We start from the raw sequence: 10,977 nt of genomic DNA, 5'->3' as shown, positions 1-10,977 counted from the left end.
TCCTGAGGAAAATGACTCTTTCTTTCGGAATAAAAAAATACGAAATCAGACGAGAAGTCCTTTCTCATGAACACAATTAACTATTTACCAAGAGGCTTCATTAATGCTATTACTGCGGGCCAGAGGGAACAAATTAGAGGCCAAGATTCCTCAGACAGGAACGCTGAAGCCTCGGAAGGCGTGAAAGATTTTAGTTTGTCAGCGGGACCACAGGCATTAAAACACTTGTGCAGACAGAGAGAGTGATGTTAGTATACGAAAATATTAAATACCCTTTATGATCTGTTACTCAAGCATCCTCTGTAACAATGTTTCAAAAGTGGAACATTTGCTTTCATGGTCTTTGTACTGAATAAACACTTAATAGCTATGAAAATATGTCATTATAGTAGACTATCAAACGTAAGTGTAAATTGAGTTCTACAATTTAAAAAAAACTTCAATATGCAACAGAAATAAATCAATCACTTTGATTCTGCACAATAGGGAATGTGAATTCCATTAAAGCAAAAAAGTTGAGCCCCATATTTCATGCTAATTAAATCAAAATATAATAATTCAAGAGCTATTTATATTGCAGCTATTAAACTAGACAATAAATCCCCTCATCCTACACATTTTCATTTTCAAATTCAGGAGTCACTTATTTTTTTGTAATAATCGTCCTTATACTTTTTCTGCTGCTTATAGTAAGATCTGAGTCCTCTATCTGTATAACATTGGATTTTTTAAACTAACTTGTTTAAATTGTTTTAAATTAACTTTTTAAATGATTTCAAAGATCCTCATAATCAATTATTGGAAAGAGAACATTAGTGGTATATAATACGTGTCCAATTTAGGCAATTTCTGTAAGTCAAATAATTTTTCTATTTCTTGTAAATAAATGTTCTAATATTTGTTTGCTAGTTATAAAACTATATTTTTGATATCTGCATACCACATAGCTGTAAAAATGAGACCATGTAAGAGAATGCACTTGGAAAATTTTAAAAGACATAAAAATATAACAGACTACTAGTGTTCACAACAGTACTTCAGTCACTTGTGTCAGTTAAGTTCCAAAGACTGCACTGGGAACTAAGCTAACTTCCTCCTTTATAAAGGAATTGCAAATACTCTGAGAAAAAATACTAATTAGCACTTCTATTTTCATCATGCCAAATATAGACTCTATGGGAAACTAAGTATGTCTGAAGATCTAAAAATACTTTAGACTTTAGAGTTACTTTAAAAACACTTTATATCTGTTTAGTAACACAGATATTTACACTTTGAATGCATGATAAAATCCTGTTTTGCATCCTCATAACAGTGAAGAATCCTTCATTCAGTTATTCAAAGAGGTTTTAGTTTCTTTATATCTAAAGTCACGATCAAAGGAAAACCTCACCCTCCATAGATCCTGTTCTAAACATCTATCACATTAGTCATCACTGTTAAATTGATTCTCAGCTTTTAATAAGTACGAAAGATAAAAATCTGTGTACTGACACAAGACAGACTTGAGGGGAGAAAAAGATGACTATCACAGTTTTCACTAAACGTTCTGCAAATCCACCTATTCTTTACTGATAATAAGTGCACGATTAACAACTTCAACATGTTACAGAAACCTCAGGTGGCTGCAGCCATGCAAGTATCTGGTATCGTAACGTTAGTGTGGTTAAGTGATAGTTAACCGGTTTACTATCTTTTCCTGCCTCTAAATCAAAACTGCACTATCCACACGCCTTCCTGCCAAGCAAGTGTCAGGAGACTCTTACTTTTGTCAGTGTGAACTGAGTAGTGTGAAACAGGAGGCCAAGGAGTTGGGGAAATCTAATTTGAGAGCTGCAGACTGTGTCGTTTATCACATAATACTTCCCTGGAGTCAATATATCTCTAGAACTGAGAATAAATAATAGCAGTCCCCTATATTTGGGAAAACTGATAAATCAAAGTGCTTTTGTGTTCCTTACTTTTGAGAGCAGTCCTCATCAAAACTGTGGGTGGTAAAAAGAGTATGGTGCCCTAATTTATCCTAAGTCCATGAAAATTGTGCACATGCCTGTTTACAGAGCTGTTAAGATGGGGCTTAGCCCCAAGCCATGTTATCTTTCATGGGTAGAAAAACAGTGCCTCTGTGATGCCTGTTCTAAAAATTATATAATATTACATGTGTGTGCGTATACTTTTGAGAGTTTTCTGTTACAGGATTATGCAGTGTACTATAGTTTAAGTGAGTCTTATAATGCTTAAAATTATATACATAAAAATATAATATATATTTATATATAATACAATATATATTATATACATATATTGTATATTATATATATAATATTATATATTATATATATGTATTTTTTCCACTTCCACTCTGATAGGATTGCTAAATATGGACAGTTTATATTCTCTTTAATACTGCTAAATGCTTCCAAGCATATTACTCAAATATGCACCTCAAATTTCTTTTTTAATCACCTTAATGAGAACGTGAGTTATCTGGGGAGGACAAGTTCTTTTTTTTAAATTTATTTATTTATTTTTGGTTGCGTTGGGTCCTCGTTGCTGCACTCAGGGTTTCTCTAGTTAAGGCAAGCGGGGGCTGCTCTTCATTGCGGTGTGCCGGCTTCTCACTGCGGTGGCTTCTCCTGTTGTGGAGCACGGGCTCTAGGCACACGGGCTTCAGTAGTTGTGGCACATGGGCTCAGCAGTTGTGGTTCACGGGCTGTAGAGTGCAGGCTCAGTAGTTGTGGCACACGGGCTTAGCTGCTCCGCGGCATGTGGGATCTTCCTGGACCAGGGCTCAAACCCGTGTCCCCTGCATTGGCACGTGGATTCTTAACCACTGCGCCACCAGGGAAGTCCAAAGACAAGTTTTAAGTCACTTTTAAAATTCAGTTCAACACACACCTACTGGGTGGTTGCTCTTGTAATTGGAACCATGCTAAAGACTGAATATTAGAGCAGAAATATTAAAAAAAATCAATAATTTAGGAAATTCAGTCTCACTAGAACCAATAACCAAAAAAAAAAAGAAGCAGAAAATATAGACACATACACAAGAAACTAGAAAACAATAGACAAAATACTTTTAAGTGTCAAAAGTGAGGCAGAAATAAATGCAGTAACTAGTGTAAAATATCTGACTTCTGAATACCAGGATATTCAGTAACAGCCAAAAAGTTATAAAAATAACTAGTGGTGAACATTATAGAGGGGGAAGTGTAAAAATGATATAAAATGGGTTCTTATTTATTCTTTGGGCTCAGAGAATCCTCCTACAAGGAGTGGTGTTTAATTGCCACTCGGGAAATGGACTGGAATAGCAGGCAGTGAACAGGGGGACAGAGTCCTGGACAGAAGGCACTTTGCAAGTGAAGGTCTGAAAACAGGAGAAAAAAATCCTTAGAAGCCAGGTGGAAGGAGTGGGTGAGGATGGGCAGATACACGGGAGCCCCACGTCAATCAGTCGGGGGTCATGTAACAGGATTTTATTCTCCAGTCAGAAACTGGAGAAGGACTTTTTAAGTGGGGGGCTTAGCTTGATTAGATTTGCTCTTGGCCAACGTGGCTTTTCTCAAACGCAGGTTCAATACAATCACCCTCCTCTGAGCAGCCCTTTAGACAGGGTCTGGTGTGGGTGAGACCCAGCAGATGTGGGCTTGTGTGATGAAGGGGAAATGCAAGATAAGAGCAGCCACACGAGGTCTTGTTGGAGGCTGGGTCTGGATTGGATCGGATGTGGTGATGGGATAGACCCGGACATGCCAATTTTGACATGTCTGCAAGATGTTCAAACGAATTTATGTATTTGGCCCCTTAGAGCTTCACAAGACAGGTGTGAGCTCCGAATAGAGAGTTTTGAAGTGATGACCTTCTGGATCTTTGTCCACACCCAGGGAAGAAAGAACATTGCTCAGAGAGACAGTGAATAGAGAGAGCAGATGACCTAAGACCAGGTCCCAAGGAAACCAGGAAGAGGAAGGTGAGACTGCAGGAGACAACAGAGAGACTGGCAAGGCAGGAAGGATCGGAGGGACAGTTGTGAAAATCCAGGGAAAATAATATTTCAACAAGGTGGAAAGTGTCAGATGCACTGAACTTCTGCAGGAGGCCACTTGCCAGAACCACGAAAAGGTGTGTGTTGATTGAGACTCATGGCTTATTTTTGACCGTGACAAGAGCAGTGAAACCGAGGTGATGGAGGCAGAAACAAACCAGGGGGCTGCAGGATGATTTGGAGGTGAGGAAACGCACACAGCAAGCCCAAAACATGTTCTAGATGAAGGAGAAAAACAGGATGCTCAAAAGTGGCAAAGGGTTGTTGTATGTATTTATCTTAAATTGTGATTTGAGCGTCTGTGTACAAGGAGTGAGGAGTCAGAGGAACGGATGAAAATGAAAGAAGACGAGGGCACACCGGGCAAGGTCCCAGCAGCCGGGGGCATATCCATGATAGGACCAGCCTTGCTTGGGAGAAGGCGTGACTATCCCAAGCTAACAGGAGTGAAGAAACAGAATGATGTCTCCTGGAGGAAGTGGAAGGAAATCCTTCTGACAGGTTTATCTTTGTGAATGAAGACTCCAGATCATCCACTGCCCCAAAGAGGAGACGAGCAAAGGGGCGAAGGTTTGAAAATGAGGTGAATGGGACCCAGAGTTCCCTGGCAAAATAAGTGACTGTAGCTCAGCTACGTGAGGGTGGGGGTCCCACAGTCACTGGGAAGAAGCTCTTGGTTTATGCATCTCCTTCTCACCAGAGGATGCTGGGCAGATGCGATGCAGGAAGCACATGGGCCAGGGAGCTTAGCACGTGGTAAGAGACTTGATTTTAAGGATAAAGCGGCTGAAGACAGAAAAGAAGTATCGGGAATTTAGGAGGAACCAATAGAAGGGAGAACAGTGACAGCCTAGATGCCCCAGTAAAGCACTAAGAACCGACACAGGCAGGGAAGTGAAGATGGAAAGATCAGCTGTGGGAACAGAGCAGCACGTTCCAGTTCAACTTTGCCGACTGAAGGCAAAACAGGATGCAGTGCACCTTCCCAAGAGTGGCTGGTGGAGTGGAGTGGAGACCGCAGGGCGTCAAGTAGGAGCTGAAGACCTCAGAGGTGGGCGTCACCCCAGGGAAGGTGGAGGACACATCCCGGAGCTGCAGGGAAGCAGACCAGGGTCCTCACCAGGTGGGCCGTCCAGAGGAGGCGGACAGAGACAAGGAGATTCTAGGTGAATGGCATATGTTTCCCCATAACTTTTATGAAGACTGGGCAACGTCTGCCTTATTAGCACTGGATCCCCAACGCCAGCACTGATCAGGAGCACAGGAGGAAGGGGTTCAATATTGGTTGGTGAATAAATAAAGTAATACATGAATGAATGAATGAGTGGTTAGTTCATTAATTCCTCATTATTACACCAATGTGTTCACACACATTATGAGGACAAGGGTGACCTGGGCAGGGTGCGGTCAGATGCTTATCTCAATATTTGTCACAGTGATTCAAATTTTCTATGTTCTCCTCACTGACTCAACTTATTTCTGAATGACATGCTTTTAAAGACATTATGATAATTCAGTCTGTAAAATTTAGGAGCATTCCCTTCTCATTCAAGCGAGGTAGCATAACTCTGCCTACTGCACTGCGCTGACTGACGGTTACGTCCGCGGTCCTGGGGGAGGGGGCCGGGCTGGGACTCCCCCACAGAAATCACTGCTGCCTGAGGAATGATTTATGAGCTTTCAGTAGGAGTAAGATTTAGATTAGCAGAAAGGTAGGTACAGATGATACTCCCACTAGTAGTTTTATAGAAAAGGGTTGAGATCTCTTTCACAGTAAGTATTAGATACATCCTCAAGGAAAGGGAACTCTTTGTGCACTGTTGGCGGGAATGCTAATTGGTGTAGCCACTGTGGAACACAGTGGGGAGGTTCCTCAAAAAATTAAAAATAGAGCTACCATATGATCCAGCAATCCCACTTCTGCACATAAGATCAAAGGGAATGAAAACAGGATCTCAAAGAGATACCCGCACCCCCATGTCCACTGCAGCACTATTCACAATAGCCAAGATATGGAAACAACCTAAGTGTCTATCTACGGATGAATGGATAAAGAAGATGCAGTACATGCACACACACACACACACACACACACACACTGGACTGTTATTCACCCATGAAGAAGAAGGAAATCCTGCCATTTGCTACAACATGGATGGACCTCAAGGGCATTATGCTATGTGGGATGTCAGGAAGAGAAAGACAAATACTGTATGATAGCACATATGTGGAATCTGCAAAAGCTGAATTCATAGAATCAGCGAGTAGAATGGTGGTTATCAGGGGCTGGGGGGTGGGGGGGAATGGGGAGATGTTGGTCAAAGGGCACAAACCTCCAGTAACAAGATAAATAAGTCACGCACAGCATGGTGACTACAGTTAAGAACACCGCATTATATACCTGAAAGTTGCTAAGATAGTAGCTCTTCAGCGTTCTCACCACCAAAAAGCAGTGGTAGTTATGTGATGTGACGTGGTATGAACTACAGTGGTGATCACTGTTTAGTCTCTAAATGCATCAAATCAACATGCCGTACACCTTAAACTTACACATTTCTATGTATCAATTATTTTATTATTTTTTAAAATTGAGGTATAGTTGATGTACGGTATTACTGAATATGTTAGTTTCAGGTGTACAACACAGTGATTCAATATTTTTATAGATTATACTCCATTTAACATTGTTACAAAACAATGGCTTTATTTCCCTGTGTTGTACATATCTTTGTGGCTTATCTATGTTATATACAATTGTTTGTACCTCTTAACCCCCTACCCTATCTTGCCCTTCCCCACTTCCCTCTCCCCACTGGTAACCACTAGTTTGTTCTCTCTACTGGTGAGTCTGTTCCTGTTTCTATTTTTTATATTCACTAGTTTGCTTTGTTTCTTAGATTCCACATATGCAATAAGTCTGTTATATTTCAATAAAACTGAAGGGGAAAAAAGATACGTCCCCAAGAATAGGGAAGATGCCATTATGTGTCCTGTTTTTCTCTGTTCCTCTTGTTATCAATCTTGTTAGTATTAGACAAAGCCAACCACAGCTAAAACCCCAACACTCTGTGGAATCCAGGATTTAGAATTTAAACTAAATTCTAAATAAGCTAGCATCTTAGTCTCAATAATTCAACACACACCAGTTCTACCCCTGTTATGAGCTGGGTGCGAGTAATCAAAGGTGGATAAAACTCCTTGGCCTCTCTGGGTGTGAGTGGCCAATGATAAGAACATACGATCAGTTTTCCACCAGCCCCACAAGGGGAGTCCCAAGAGAGCAGGGGGTGAGCAGTCTAGCTGCACCTGCTGTGTCCTGTCTCTGCGCAGAAACTTGGTACAGGCGCCCGGGCTCTATGGCCGGTTCTCTCCTATAAACAATCCCACTCTGCTCAGCAACTGGCAGCCCCAAGGGTCTCTCTTGTTTTGAACAACAAATGATTTTTTTTTAATGAAAATGTACCTATTAAATTATCCTTCAATAAAGTAAATTAGGAAGGGATGTTATGTAGCCGCTAAGTTAGGACCATTATTTACAGGGAAATCCATCTCATGGAATCTGAGGGTGCAAGATCGCCCTGGAGCCGTTCTCCCTAGAGTGGGAGAGCTGAGAGTTCGGACCACTAGAGGCTCAGCTGAAGTTTATTTAACCCCTAGAGTAAAGGTAAGTTTTGTGAGCCAAACTCCATTTTCTTACATTTTATGCATGGTTAAATAGTAATTAAACTTTAATGAAAAGTGTTAGGCTGATTACAATTAACATAATTGCACTAGTCACTTCTTATTCTTATGTTTTACATGCTGTGTGGAGCTGGCAGGACAATGGACCTTGAATGGGGTGTGAATATCCTGTGAGCACCAACAGTTCATTTTTCTAGTGGAGAAAATGTCTTACAGCAAAGGGAAGGTAAACACACACATAAGGAAGGGTGTGGTGTGCAGCTGCTCCCTCAGTGGCCATTAAGCCTGCACACAGACACATAGCACTGAGGCTAAGAATCAATATCCCCGCACCCCAGTAAGCAGTTGTTCTTCTCCCAAGATTATTATAAAGCAGGGAAAAAAATGATCTTTTTTAAATAAAATCAGGAAATTTATCAAATAATAGATTAAACTATGTTCATTTAAATTAAAACATGGGTATTAATCTTTATAAAATGAAAATAGTCTGCTTGGTTTCCAACTGGTATCAAAACATTAAGGAAGGATAAATAAATGTATAAAGAATTATAAAACTTAAAAGGTCAACAAAGATGCATACATGTTATTAAATCTGTCTAATGCGTTTTTTTACCAGTGAAAACACAGTCTATACTGTCCACTACTTCTGATAATAAATGTCATATAAAGACCATTAACACTGGACAGAAACTAACTCAGAACTGAAAGAATCTTTATTATTAAAGGCTTTTCTATTAACATTTTTGAATGAAGCTGAAATCAGTAATGAAACAACCTTTTTGGTACATGACATAGCGTTTGTCACACAATCAAAATCATCCTAATATTTCCAAGATTCGCATCGTTGGAAAGTTTTCAAGCATATTTGATTAGAAAACAATTTTTAGCCACTGACTGTATGTCATGTTCTAGACATTCTGCCCTCCAGGAACTTAGTCCCGTAGACTGCAAGTAGGATGCTCACACATGATGGGATAAACACTGTCTCAGAAATATGAGCACTGAATTTGGGCACTGTAAGTGACAATGTCATTAATTCTGCTAAAGGGGTCTTAAAAGATGGTGTGTCCACATGTGGATTCATTAAGCAAGCAAAGAGGAAAAAGCCAAGAGCAGTGTGTAAAATGAACACATACCAAATACGTGCATACAAATACATACACGCCTCTTGCTGGTGTGTATGTTACAGGGGGATTGACAGGGTGGAGGGCAGTAATTAAGGATGAAAACTGAAAATGTGGAGTTTTGCATAAGTGTGCATACAGGCTTTTATAGCCTTTATTTTGGCAATGGGGAGAATCAGAACTCTCTCTGGCTGAGATGGGAAGCCAGTGGAGAGTTCTGACCAGAGCAAGGTGCCTCATTAAGACCCATCCTGGTTCCTCTGGTCAGGTAAGATAGTAAATGGACAAGAGCGGGGAGACGAAGCCAGTCTGTAAGCCATGGAAGCTCAGTCCGGTGTGGAAGGACCCAGATCAAGGTGGTAGGGGTACAGGTGGAGAGATGTGGGATTTTGAATATGGACCCTACTGAATTTGATGCTGGATTATATGTGGGGTGGAAGATAAAGGGGCGACTCAGAATGCAGCTGACATTCACCGAGATGGGAAAGCTTGAAGGAAACCAGGTTTGAGAAAGGAGAGGATTGGAAATGTGGTCACGTTTCACATGGTATGTCCTCTGCTTTCTATCCCCACATCAAGTTGGAGGGAAACCTCGGGTACTCAGGGGAGAGGTCTTGGGAGGCTGACTGATGGAACCTGAGGAGTCAGTACCGATTGAGAGAAAGAGACATGAGGATGGGCCCTAGTGGAATCCAACCTTTACAGCTTGGGGAAGGAAAGATGAAAACCAGAAAAAAGACTATAATGGAGTGGCCACTGGAAGAAGGAGGACCAAGAGGGGATGGGGAGATGGAAGGCAGTTAAAGAAGGTGTTCTAATAATAGAGAAATTGTCAAAATTAAAAAGCCACAACCAGGTATGGATTATGTGACTGAGAGGGAGGGTGACATTGATGTTAAATCCTTACACTTTAACTTTATTGAGAAAAGTCTGATCATTCAAGTGTCTCTAAGAAAACGAATGTTCAAATAAGGGCTTTTCCTCCAATAACCAAGTTACACCTACAATGCGAAGTTCACATAGTATTGGCATACTATCAAGTTAAAATGGTTTACCAAGAAAACTAATTTAATACTATTGAATACATGTCATTTTTGCTTTGCAACAAAGGTCATACTCAAAGTATCAATTATTTGAGGAAAATACTGAAGTTCCATTATTTTTTATTTTATTCTGAAATCATAGATAAGCGCTAATACTTCAAATTCTAACATTAGTTTGTCTTAGGAATGGCAGCGCAATCTAACTTACACATAAAGTACCTCTTTTTTTTTAAGTCCCGGGATCATAAAGACAAATAAATAGGCTTTTCCTGCTTTCCACCTACAGAAGAGCAGTAAGGCTTCTTGAGCTGGAGGGATAGGCTCTTTTGCATGTTTCAAGGAGATTCAAGCCTTTGGTTTAGAAAGACTCTAGCCTGATCTAGTTTCATGGCTGGATTCTCCAGTGGGGAAAGGATGGCTCAGAATTGCAGGAGTGGAGAGTGGCACATTGGTCATGGGTGTAGGGAGGTTGACCAGATATCCCAGCTTGCCATTGCTGAAGAGGGTTCCTGGGACATAGGAATGTCAGTTTCACGGGCTTGACAATGTTCCTTTGGGAACTGTATCATTTAGGATCCAACACAAAACATATGACACACTTCCCATAGATCATTTGAGAGGGTTTCTTTACAAATGTTGGGTTTGGAGAAGCCCAGGTAGAAGTATGGTCACTGGGAGTTGGTTACAGAAACCTGGAAAGGGACATGTATGGATACGGCTTCTTGAGAAAAGTAGTGAGCTTTGGTTGAGGGAATCTGATAGGGAGGTATCACACTCCGACACCGCTCTCCTCCCTGCACCTCTCATCTCCTGCCCGAGCCCCCCACTGGAGGAACCCAGGCAGAGGGCACAGAACATAGTCCACACATGTCCACCACTAGGATCAGAGTAGATTGAGAAATGGTGGAGAGTAGATCTAAAAAGGTAAAGGGAAAATACATGATGCAAGTGGAAAGGTGCTTAGAATTTGGTGCAATATCTTCAATTCACAAATAAAGCAATAAAGAAAGAGATAGGTCAGTTTCAAATCTCTAGAGATCAAGATAGAAACCCAAATTTTCAGCTTCACACTTCAGGCCAA

Source organism: Delphinapterus leucas, chromosome 21 (assembly GCF_059928025.1).
Source record: "Delphinapterus leucas isolate spDelLeu-1000000601 "Yukka" chromosome 21, BTC_Dleu_Yukka2, whole genome shotgun sequence".
NCBI classification, from domain to species: Eukaryota; Metazoa; Chordata; class Mammalia; order Artiodactyla; family Monodontidae; genus Delphinapterus; species Delphinapterus leucas.
This window is presented reverse-complemented; position numbering follows the sequence as displayed.